The following is a 12,987-nucleotide window of genomic DNA, read 5'->3' as shown; positions in this document are numbered from 1 at the left end:
ATGCTCTTCATTCAGCCCTGTGAAATATGCTCCTCATTCAGTCCTGTGAAGGCAGCACATCTGAATGGTTTGGCCTCCCCTACTTAGCAGGCCCAGAGTTGCAGGCAGAGTCTAGCTTCTCCCTGGCTTCATCACTCCCACCATGAAAGAGGAGAGAGGAGGGAGGGGCATAAGGGAAGCACTCACAGGATGAAGGTAGGACTGAAGTTCCAGGGCCAAAAAGTGAGGCTAGTTCAGGGACAGAGGGCATTCCTTCTTGTCTCTCTCCCCACCTTCTCCTTCCACACAGAGGGAGGTAGCTGTCAAGCACCAAGGCCTCTAGATGTAAGAAGGAGGACAAGAAAGAATGGAGATGCCAGGTAGGTCATGAGGAGAGAAAGAAACAGAATGGAGTGTGGAAGAGAGAGGCAGCGGTAGGGAGACAGGAACTCAGAAACGTCCCTATGTACAGCTGTAGAAGCTCTGAGGACACCCCGGGACATTTTACCCAGCCCTGCCCCTTTGATGTCTGTGGGTCTGTCCCCCAACCCTCCCTACTTGTGAACAACAGGGGGACTTTCTGCTCAGTCATTTCCGGAGATGAGACAGGTCCCATCCTGGGGGCCCGCTCTGGCTCCCAGCTTCCCAGGTGTGTCACACTGTGTCTTAAGCAGAGCTGGACAGGAGAAGCGGGGTGGGCAGACACGCAGGAGGAGACAGGGGAGGATAGATGAAGCAGAGAAGACGAGGGTGGCAGCCAGGAGGAAATTCCGAGACTATGAAGAAGGATTCTCAAGAAAATGAGACAAAAAGGACAGAAGTTGACAGCAGGGTCAGACAAGAAGCAGAGAGGGAGAAGGGGCCTGGCCAGCATCCCTCCCTAGATGGAGGCGACTTCCGGGGCATGGGACGCACAGGTGTGAAGGAGGCAGGGGTGCCTCTTTTGGAAGCAGAATTTCCTAGGGGAGAGACCTTCATGCTGGAAGGCCAAGAGCTGAAATAAGATAATGTATGCCCAGTGCTTTGTAAGCTATAAAGCACTATACAAATTATTGTCATTGTTATCTGGTTGTGATATCATTTACAAAGATATTGCAGAAGTACATTTAGTGACATGGAAAGATGGCCACGATGAACTGTGGCGTGAAAAGAGCAGGTTACAAAATAATATAAATGATGCCATTTTTTACATTTCCATGTACAGATTCAGAAAAAATATCTGGAAGCATAAATATGCATCTGGGTGATGAGTTGTGGATGATTTATATCTTCTTTTTGCTTCTCTGTATTTTCTCTTTGTGTTTTTTAAAGAACATACATTATTCATGCAGGGAAAAACAAGCAGTTTGCTTTGAAAAGAACGAGGCTTCCTGCCCAGAGGTCTAGGCTCAGGATGAGTGAACAGAGCCTTACAGGCCCCCCGCTCTGCCCCCTCACTACCTGGGTGTGTATCACAGGCTGTCTCATACATACTCTCCAAGAAGAATTTTTTCCTCCATGTTTTAGGCTGGGCCAAAGTCCATTTGCTTGAATTCCGGATTGGCAGCATGTTTTTGTAGCCCTACCATGTCTTCCATCCCAGGAGACATAAAACAGGTGGGAAGTAGAGAAAAGCAGACACTTCTCAGAGATTCCTAGCAGCCCTAGGCTTACCCCAAGGGAGGCCAATAGCTCTCTGCTTACAGGATCTTTGGGGCCACAAAAAGTGAGGGCACCTTCCCCTCCCAACCCTGTGGGGTCGGCCTCTGCCTATAGTGGCTCAAACTCCTAAGTCTGGGTTCCCACACCCTTCCATTTCTCACACATTCCATGCCCATCGCCCAGGCATGTCCCCTTTTTCCATTCCTTCCCTCATGCTCTGCCCACCCTTTCCTCCCAGTCTGAGTGTGGACCATCACACCCCTTGAGGCCTTCCCCAAATTCTTCCTCACCGAGATCCCACTCTCTTCTCTTTCCCAACCTAAAAATACAACCTCCCCGCCGCTACCTGCTCCACTCCTGAATCTCCTCCCTGAGAGCCACTCATCCCCACCTACCCAGAATAGTTTTTGTTCTGTTTTGTTTTTTGTTTTGTTTGTTTGTTTGTGGGTTTTTTTTGAGACAGGGTTTCTATCACCCAGGCTGGAATGCAGTCAGAATAACATTTAACATCAGTAACTCCTTACACTGGCAAAGAGTTTTCTATTTCCAAATTAGATTTTTTAAAATCTACTTTAGAGAGGGCAGCATCAATGATCTGAGAAGCAAAATGACTCACCTAAGATCACATAGCCAGTTACTGGAGGTCCAGCCCACATCCACTACCCCAATCTGCCTTGAGGACTGAGAATACAGCTGCATTTTCCTCTCTTGGCCTTCAGTCTCTGTCTATAGTTATAAATTGCATCTTCCGTGTCCCTAGGCTGTGGCATTTAAGCCTTCTACTTCTAGCTGCAACCTGCCTTTTCAGCATCATGATATGCCCCAGCCTAATACAAAGCCCATGTTTCAATCAGTTTAGACTCTTCCCTGACAGCTTGTACCATGTCACCCACCACCAAGCCTGGGACTTGCATCTTCTGAGACTGGCCTTCACATCTGTCCCCATTCCCTCCTCTGCATCCTTGGTCTCTGTGGCTTCCCCGTGATGCCCTTTCTGATCTCTATACCGCCCACAGGGCACTAAATACCTATTACCATACACAGCTATGGTGCAAGTGTTAGGAGTCCCCTTAGGAAAACAGAAACCACTCTAGGTATTTCCACAGAGAGAGAGTATTGAATATAAGGGATTGACTTTACTGGTGTGAAAGCGTTGAGAAGCGAAAAGAGAACACTAAGTAACACAGAGATAACTGCAGGAAGACTAGGCTGGGGGAACAAAGAGGTGAGGTTGAGGTTATGAGAGTCTAAAAATGCAAAGGGACCCTATAGAGGTGGGGTCTCTCAGAGGAGGAGGTGGTGCTGCCCAGCTGGTACCCCAGCAATACTGAAAGGAAACAAACAGAAAGAAGTGAGTCCTCCCCTGTCTCCCTGCAGTACCCACTACTGGCAGAACCTAACAGAGCGGGCAAAGGAGTCTGGGAAGTGCGGTTGGCAAAGTTTCAGCTCCAGCCTCACAGAGCAGAGTATAGAAGGGAGGGTTTAGAGCCAAGAAACAATAAGCAAGTGACCAGCATCATGGTAGCTATTATTTTTCTTATACCTAAAATATATTGAGCACCTACCACATGTCTATGCTTGACATACTTTTTTTTTTTTTTGAGACAGATGTTCTTGCGCATCTTTGTGAGACTTCTTCACCCACTGCAGGACCTGCTATGAGTGGGTATTCAACACATCACTATTTGCTAAAGACATTTTGGTGCTGGGGCCATAAAGACACCATCCTGCTCATAAGGACTTATGCCCACCCATCTCCAAAGCCCTCTTGGTCCAGAGTGGTGCATCATGCAGGCAGCGTGATATGGTGGAAAATATGTGTACTGATCTGACTTTGAATCCCAGCTCTGCCATTTATTAGTTGTGGGACTTTGAGCAAGTTATTTGACTTCTGTAAGGCTCAGTTTCCTCATCTGTAAATGTCAGCAATAGTGTGAGCTTACCAGATTGTTTTGTGTGTTAAAGTGTATGTCAAGGCTGGGCGTGGTGGCTCATGCCTGTAACACCAGCACTTTGGGAGGCCGAGGCGGGCAGATCACCTGAGGTCGGGAGTTTGACACCAGTCTGGCCAACATGGTGAAACCCTGTCTCTACTAAAAATACCAAAATTAGCTGGGCGTGGTAGCGTACACCTGTAATTCCAGCTACTCGGGAGGCTGAGGCAGGAGAATTGCTTGACCCTGGGAGGCAAGCAGCAAGCCCCTGCCCTGAGGGGCGTGCTGTCTGCTGGGAGAGAAGATATGTAGACAAACAATTGCAGTACACCATGGTAAACCCTCATGGAGCTGTGTAAGAACCAAACGCTATGAGGGCACCATAAATGAAGGAATGAGGATGATGAAACTCGTATCTCGATGCTTCCCTGCTGAAAATCCTTCAATGACTCCCCAGTGCTGATGAGGTAAGCACATAGCTTGCAGGCAGGCCTACCTCTAGGCTTCGTCTCTCAAGCCTCCTGCCCCTTCACATCCATACCATCCTCCAGAAGGCTTTGCAACTCTAAGCCTGCATGCCCTCATTCACTTTGCTCCTGCTACTCAGCATCCTCCACTCTCCTCCACCTCTCTCTTCCCATATATCTTGAGGATCACCTACTCCCCCTTTAAATCAGCTCTTTCAACTGCTGCCTCCTCTCTGAAGCACTTACTGATTTCTCTTCCCCTTGCAATCTCATCCTAGGCAGAATAGACCACTCCTTCTTACACCCCTTCCCCCAAATCCTTGCTTCAAAGTTAAACTCCGAATGACCTGGATTTGTTTGCCTATATATCTTTCTTGCCCTCATGCCTCATTTATCTTTGTATCCCTTGAAACTATAACAAACTCCAGCACATTCTAGGCTTCAAATAGATGCTTGATGAATTAATGACAAGAAACCAACTAGGGGCAGAGAGTACAGAAAGGAAAAAATATACTACCTTGAGAGCCAGACCTGAACTGAATCTTGGTTCAACATATTTAACTAAAACTAGTTAAGTTAGTTTGCTCCAGCAAAGTTATTGGTAATTTACTTCAATCCTCAGGTTAACTCGCCTGTCAAATAGAAAATCCACCACGTACCTCAGGACACATGATCCCTGAGCCAAAGCATCAGCTGGACCAGCTGCCTCTTCCCTCAGGTGCTCAGGGATGATGTTGGGACCAGATGTGAGGACCTCAGTCCCTGGGGCTACACTAGGAAGTCTGGAGGCCTGACTGCCATGACTCCTCCTCAGCCACCAAGTCTACACTCAGCCACGACAGAGGAGGGAAGAGTGAAACCCTTCAATCTCCCCTCCCCTCTAGCCCTCTAGTTCCAGCGCTCAGAGTCTGTGAGATCCTCAATTCCCTCTAACATCTTTCTGCCCTAACCATAACATCCTCTAGTTCCTGTGATACCTTCAGCTTCATGGGTCCCTCAGAATATCTGAAGCCTCCTTGGGTTCTCTCAGGTATCTCTTGGTATCCTTGAGACCACCAGGATACCAAGCAGTTTCCCTCCCTGATGACTGCCAAGCAGTCCTGGAACTTGGCTGTCAAGTCGCCAAGCACTCTCTCTGCCAGTCTCTCCAGATTCCCAGGCTCTCTCGTTCTCTTCACCATCCCTCTCCACCCCCTCCAGGTACTGCCAGCTCTGACCCAGAACCATCTGGACACACAGCCACCTGACACAGGACTACAGCTGCTGCGGGGCTCCTCCCCCTGCCCTCCTGTCACTGTTGCCCCAGCCAGTTCATTGCAATTCAGTCTAACAGCAAATTCAGCCTCAGGAAACTTCTGGAAGCAAAGTACACACAGCAGGAGAGAGAAGGAGAGGAGTGGGAAAGGCAAGCTGATCTGACCCAGCGTGCTCCTGCCACAGCTCCAAGTGACCCCCCTGCCTCCACATCCTTGCTAAAGCTCTTCCCTATGCTCGGGACACCCTCTCCACCCATGACTTCTTATTGGGATTCTGCTTAGCTCTCAAGGCCCAGCCCAAATGCCCCCAGACTGCACTCTCTTGAGTTTCCTCCCCTTCTCTCTAGGATGTAAGCCCCTCGAGGAGAAAGGATGACATTTGGGAGCCCTTTCAGGGCCCTGCAGCATGCAGGGTTGAAGGGAGAGATAAAACTAGAGGAGAGACCTGAGGTCTGACCCTCAGCCGTAGTCAGCAAGAACAAGAAGGTTGCTAAATGCTCCCTTCAGGATTCTGGGGGCTGGCAGAAAAGAAAGGAAGAAAATACCCAAGCCTCTGATGGTTGGCACATCTATTTGCTGATAGAATCCCAGAACCTTGCTGGGCACAGTGGCTCACGCCTGTAATCCCAGCACTTTGGGAGGCCAAAGTGGCCGGATCACCTGAGGTCAGGAGTTCGAGACCAGCCTGACCAACATGGCAAAACGCCATCTCTACTAAAAGTACAAAAATTAGCCGGACCTGGTGGTACATGCCTGTAATCCCAGCTACTCAGGAGGTTAAGGCAGGAGAATCACTTGAACCAGGAGGCAGAGGTTGCAGTGAGCAGAGATCACGCCACTGCACTACAGCCTGGGTAACAGAGCAAGACTCTGTCTCAAAAAAAAAAAAAAAAAAGAATCCCACCTCTCTTCTAGAAAGGTCTTCTTCCCTCATTTACCAGACAGCAACTGAAGCTTGGAGAGATCAAGTAACTTGCCCAGGTTCACCTGGGCACAAGGGTGGAGGAGGGGTGAAGACATAATAAGAGAAACTATTTCCCAGCTAACATCTATCCCAGTGAAATGTTGAGGCACACCGGAAATTCCTGTCAGTCTCGTAACCTGGGCTGCATGTAGACAATGCTGTCATGGAGGGCTCAGCTGTTCCAGTGTCCAGGACAGCCCCCTCTGTTTGACAGAGCTGCTGTCCTGGGCCCAGGCTTCCACACACAGAGTAACTGATTCCATTTTAAAGGTATTGCAGTGATTACAATGTGTATCAAAGTGGTAAGCGTGTTTCCAGAAGTGGGCTGTGCAAAGCAGAGTTCAGGCCATGTGGCGTGGAGCCACAGATGGGCTGTGCTGAGACTGCCCTGTTGCCTGAAGAGCAATGCTTAGACAGCAGGCTTCGGAGAGAATGGCAATCAGGTGTTTGAATGCTAACAATCAGACTCACTGCTCTCCTTGTTTGGCCCTTTTCAAATAGAAAAAGACAACTGGGCCAAGCGCAGTGGTTCACTACTGCAATCCCAGCACTTTGGGAGGTCGAGGCTGGTGGATCACCTGAGGTCAGGAGTTCAAGACCAGCCTGGCCAACACGGTGAAACACACATCTCTACTAAAAATACAAAATTAGCCAGGTGTGGTGGCGGGCACCTGTAATCCCAGCTACTCGGGAGGCTGAGGTAGGAGAATCCCTTAGAACCTAGGAGGCAGAGGTTGCATGAGCTGAGATTGCGCCACTGCACTCCAGTCTGGGTGACAAAGCAAAACTCTGTCTCAAAAAAAGGAAAAAAGAAAAAGACAACTGGTTTGAGTCTGGGGGTCGATACTTGGGCGCAAGAAGTCCTACTCCTTAAAGTGTCATCCTACCCAGAGCTGGGCCCAGTGAGAGACCGTCCATCCCTAAGGGCCTCCCTGTCCAAAAGGCCATATCCTGAAGGTGGCCAGGACTCTGGAACTCTCTGCAGAACCTGGGCTGGGGAGGCAGACTTCTGGGCTAGAGGGACCTGTGCAGCCACTCCACAGCCCTCCACACTGCCTTTTTAGTTCCTCCCCATCTTTGGTCCTGCTCTGCTCCACCCCAGAACTGAAGAGGGGGATAAGGGATGCGGAGAGCCTTGTTCTGTGGCTGTGCTATGTGCTCTAGGTGGTGGCACCCACTGTCCCCTGTTGGGACACTCTCCCTAGAGCTTGAATGGCTGGCTTCTCGCCTGTCACCTCATGGAGAAGCCTTCCAAAAGCATCACCTACCCTACATCTAACACCCTACACTGTCATCCTTGTACCTCCTATTCGCTCCTATTGTGAGCTGAAATCACTTTTCCGATTTGTTCATAAGTTTATTTCTCTCTCCCCGACCAGAATAAAGGCTCCCAGAGAGCAAGGCTGTGCACATCTTGTTTGCTGCTATATCCCCAGGGCCTGGCACTGCCAGCTACATCAAGGGAAGGCTCCACTGCTGAATGAGCTGACTGGATGGACTTCCGCTTCTTATTACTCCTCTAAGGATATGATAAATAGAACAATGATAATAATTCCAACCTGACAGCAGCAGCCTTTTACAGTTGACAAAGCAATGCACTGAGTCACTGGTCATTTCCTACGTACAACGACTTAGTCTGGGTTATTCCCATTTTACATATGGGGAAACTGAGGCTCAGAGGGCCTCTAGGATTTGCCACAAGCCACGCAGCCTTTCTGGTGGTGGAGCAGAGACTCAAAAAGACCCTGACTCCCACCACTCTCCTTCCATAGCCTCACGGTCATCCGTACAGGGAAGGGTAAACCACAGCTCCTTCTTCCTCATCATCCTCGTCCATGCGGGTGCCTGTGGCAAACACAGGCGTGTGAGTGAAGAATTATCTGCCACACACAGAGGCTGACCCACGTCTGTGCATGAAGAGAAGCATGGAGGCAGCCTGTGAGGCAGCCCAGCCGGGAGCATGGAAGAGGAGTCAGCACAAGCCGCCTCTCCCTGGAAGGGCTGTTATCCTCTAAACCTTCCTTTTCTTCCTTTCTTTGCTTTTTTTTTCCTGAAAATGTCAATACATAGTTATTCAGCATATCCTGCATGCCAGCATTTTACCAGGCACTGAGAATTCAACATAAGTAAGACAAGGTCACCACCTCAGAGTGGAAATGAAGAAAATAAACTCGAAACCTATCACTTCTGTCATTGATTTATTGTCTCTTCAAGTAAGTCAGTTGATCTTTGAGCCCACTATAATATATTAAAAACCAAGCAAATGATCTAATTTATCAATATCAATAATAATATTACAATTGCAAGTGGCCTTATAATTTTCAAACATTGGATATATTATAGGCTGGATGTGATGGCTCATGCCTGGAATCCCAACACTTTGGGAGCCTGAGGCAGGAGGATCGCTTGAGCCCAGGAGTTTGAGGCCAGCCTGGGCAACATAGACCCCCATCTCGAAAAAAAAAAAAAAGATATATTAATATACTCTATAACATTTTGTGAAATAAGTTTTTTTTCATACCTTCATAAGAACAAGGAATGATTTTACTAGGCCTGGCTCATTATAAATTCATGCACTAATTCCATAATAAAGCCTGATTTAGAAACCCAGCCAGACACATGGCAGACCCACAGAGAAAAAGTAGCTGTTGAAGTCAGGGCCAGAAGATGACTATTTCAGGTTCATAGTCTCTCGCTTCCATTTCACTTCTTTTGTTACCTAATTTTTCTTTTCTTTTTTTTTTTTGAGACGGAGTCTCGCTCTGTCGCCCAGGCTGGAGTGCAGTGGCGCAATCTGTGCTCACTGCAAGCTCCGCCTCCCAGGTTCACACCATTCTCCTGCCTCAGCCTCCCGAGTAGCTGGGACTACAGGCACCTGCCACTACACCTGGCTAATGTTTTGTATTTTTAGTAGTGACGGGGTTTCACCATGTTAGCCAGGATAGTCTCGATCTCCTGACCTCGTGATCTGCCCGCCTTGGCCTCCCACAGTGCTGGGATTACAGGCGTGAGCCACGGAGCCCGGCCACTTGTTACATAATTTTTCTTTCTTTCTTTCTTTTTTTTTTTTTGAGACGGAGTCTCGCTCTGTCACCCAGGCTGGAGTGCTGTGGCCGGATCTCAGCTCACTGCAAGCTCCGCCTCCCGGGTTCACGCCATTCTCCTGCCTCAGCCTCCCGGGTGGGTAGCTGGGACTACAGGCGCCGCCACCTCACCTGGCTAGTTTTTTTTTGTATTTTTTAGTAGAGACGGGGTTTCACCGTGTTAGCCAGGATGGTCTCGATCTCCTGACCTCGTGATCCGCCCATCTCGGCCTCCCAAAGTGCTGGGATTACAGGCTTGAGCCACCGCGCCCGGCCCTAATTTTTCAATTATAAGTAAGAGGCACTAATATGCAGCCAAGCAGAGTGGCTCGTGACTTTAATCCCAGCACTTTGGAAGACTGAGGCAAGATCAATTGAGCCCAGGAGTTCAAGACCAGCCTGAGCAACATAGGGAGACCCATCTCCACAAAAAAAATTTAAAAACAGGCCAGATGCAGTGGCTCATGCCTGTCATCTCAGCACCTTGGGAGGCTGAGGCATGTGGATCACCTGAGGTCAGGAGTTCAAGACTAGACTTGCCAACATGGTGAAACCCCATCTCTACTAAAAATACAAAATTAGCCAGGCATGGTGGTGCATACCTGTAATCCCAGCTACTCAGGAGGCTGAGGCAGGAGAATCCCTTAGAACCCAGGAGGTGGAGGTTGCAGTGAGCCAAGATAGCACCACTGCACTCCAGCATGGGTGAAAGAGGGAGATTCTGTCTCAAAAAAATAAATAAATAAAAATTAAATTAAAAAATAAAAATTAAATGGGTGTGGTGTTGTGCACCTGTGGTCCCAGCTACTTGGGAAGCTGAAGTGGAAGGATTGCTTGAATCTGGGGGTTCAAGGCTGCAGTGAGCTGTGATTGTGCCACTGTACTCCAGCCTGAGTGACAGAGAGAGATCCTGTCTCAAAAAAATAAATAAAGCAAAAGTTAACATGCAATAGTTATGTTTTTCCCCCAGAAGTGAACTCCAAAACAGGGAGCTGAGTTTTTATTTACTTTTGCATGTTTGGTGAACTGTAGGCATAGAATCTGAGTTGACTAAATAGATACAGGAAGAGTAACTATAAAGTAATGCTTTGGCTCTACAAATGCTTAGAACTGTTCAGAGAAAAGGCATTATGCGAAATCTAAGATATCCCACTGCTCCTTTCAGTAGTGTTGTGGGAGCATGTTATGATTGCTCATGATGTTGGCAAAGCACACTCTGCTGAAAGAAAAACTACTTGCAAAAAGATAGTATGGTTCTGCAAATGAGTGCATGTTTTGGGTTTAAAAGGCTGCAAAGTATACGTTCCTGCAAGGGTAGGGTTTGGGCTGGTGGTTAGAAAAACATCCTGGATTCAGGTTTCTTAAAGCTTGAAACTCAGCTGGAAGCAGGGGTGTGTGCCTCTGGCCCCAGCTACTTAGAGTTCAAGTCTAGCCTGGACAACATAGCAAAACCCCAGCTCTTAAAACAACAAACCAAAAAAAGCTTGAAACGGGTCTTCTCAGGGCAACTCCATGCAGAGCTCTTTTGCTGTAGTAATAGTTCAAGGCTTTGGAAAGTCCTGCTCCTTTTCCTTTCTCCTCAGGTGTCTTTACCACGAACTCATTCCGTGGAAAAGCAGTTGGCAGGGCCCACCCATCCGTGCGGGGTTGCGTCCGTAACTCTTTGGCAGCTATACTGGCTATTGATTGAGATCCCAAAATCTGACACCAGGTCATCTTGTTGTAATCCCCACTTCTTTTCTGTGTGACCCTGGGCAAGTCATTTAACCTCCCCAAGTCTCAGACTTCCTGTCTGTAAAGTGGGGAGAATAATAATAGCACCCACTTCATGGACCAGGTATAAGGGCAGGTGAGTTCAGACCGGTAAAGCGCTTAGCACAGCGTTTGCCCATGGCAAGCAGGACATGACAGTATATCTCTCTCCACCTCCATGGTCTACAAGTTCCAAACTGGAAGCCCCAGGTTCAGATTAGTGTTCTTATTGTGTGACTGAAGCTAAGTCTCTTGACCATGATCTCAGTTTTCTCACCTGTAAAATGGCGCCAGATAATCCTTAAATAAGGCAAGACCAGGCCTTGGCAGTTATTTCTCAAATAATAACTGAGTATACAAGGTAATGATGGGCCGTTGTTAAGGTCTGGACACAAAGGGCAGGATGGTAAAAATTAAAACTCATCAGTTTTGTTCCCTGAAAACAGACAGTAGGATTAAAAAAGTGAAGAACTCTATCTGTATGATCCACTGTGCATATTATTCTTGCTATATTGGACACAGACCTCCTCAGATTCCCTCGATCACCATATTCTTTCCAAAAGCCTCATCCTAGAACTTGCTATAGAGGACAAGATGTTGCACCCTGCGCTTCCTAGCACTGAGAAAGGGGCAAGGCATTTATTTGGCCTCTTTGGATTTTGGAGGCAAGATATGCTGCACTTGAGAATCTCATTCAACCTAGTTATTGGGTGACCCAGAATTCAAGCAGCTGATTCAAGCGAGTCCCTGGATAAGAAAGGTCCCTACTGGGCTGGGTGCAGGGGCTCATACCTGTAATCCCACCACTTTGGGAGGCCAAGGCTGGTGGATCACCCGAGGCCAGGAGTTCGAGACCAGCCTGGCCAACATAGAGAAACCCTGTCTTTACTAAAAATACAAAATTAGCCGGGCATAGTGGCACATGCCTGTAATCCCAGCTACTCGGGAGGCTGAGGCAGGAGAATCGCTTGAACCCGGGAGGCGGAGGTTGCAGTGAACCGAGAGGCGCCATTGTACTCAAGCCTGGGCAACAAGAGAGAAACTCTGTCTCAAAAAAGAAAACAGAAAGAAAGGTCCCTACCACCTTTCAGGCTGTGGCACAAGCTGCTCTGCCTCCTGGGTTATGTGACCCAGCATGTCCAGTGGTGCTGGAATCACCATGGTGGATAAAGGATGGAGTCTTTGGTGAGCTCCCAGGGAGAACTGCAGCACACACCCTAGAGTTCTAGAATAACCCTCCCATGTCATCTCTGACAAAGATGTCATGCTCTCTCTGACAAAGAATTACACTCTGAAAAATAGCTATAGTATGTTCTTGAGCCCTAGCAGAGACTAAGTGCCTGACCAATGGGCACCAAGTGACCATTCAGCTTGAGATGGCCATTCTAAGCTGAATGATGGGTCATAAGGTTGGACATCCAAGGCAGCAATCCATTACGTGATGGGAGCAATACATTCAAACCAGGCTCAAGATGGTTCAGAACACATAAGTAAATTGCATGAGCAGGTGGTGGCCCAGACTTCTAAATCACCTGCCTCTATTTCACTACTTCTTCAGTCCACATGTATGTCCTCTGGGCAGGGGTGGGTGGGGGGTCCATATAACCAACTGATAAATGTGCCAGGATGATATGCTGGTGCTAACAGCACTGTGGCTCCACTCGGGAGGTCCCTGAAGAACAACAGTAAAGGAGAATCCTTCCAGGGATCAGAGCTGCAAGCATGTAGCTGGTCATCCACTTTGCACATGGGAAGCGATAGTCCAGGGTAAGAATATACACTGACTATGGGGAAGTGGCACCTGGCCTGGCCAGCTGGCCAGGGCTCTGAAAGCAATAAAATGGAAAGACTGGAGAAAAGAAAGTCTGAGAAAGACATAGGGTATGACAGGGCCAGGACTAGGGAGCATTT

This window comes from Piliocolobus tephrosceles, chromosome 1, assembly GCF_002776525.5.
Source record: "Piliocolobus tephrosceles isolate RC106 chromosome 1, ASM277652v3, whole genome shotgun sequence".
Lineage (NCBI taxonomy): Eukaryota > Metazoa > Chordata > Mammalia > Primates > Cercopithecidae > Piliocolobus > Piliocolobus tephrosceles.
The sequence above is the reverse complement of the archived record's forward strand: the minus strand, read 5'-3'. Positions refer to the sequence as shown.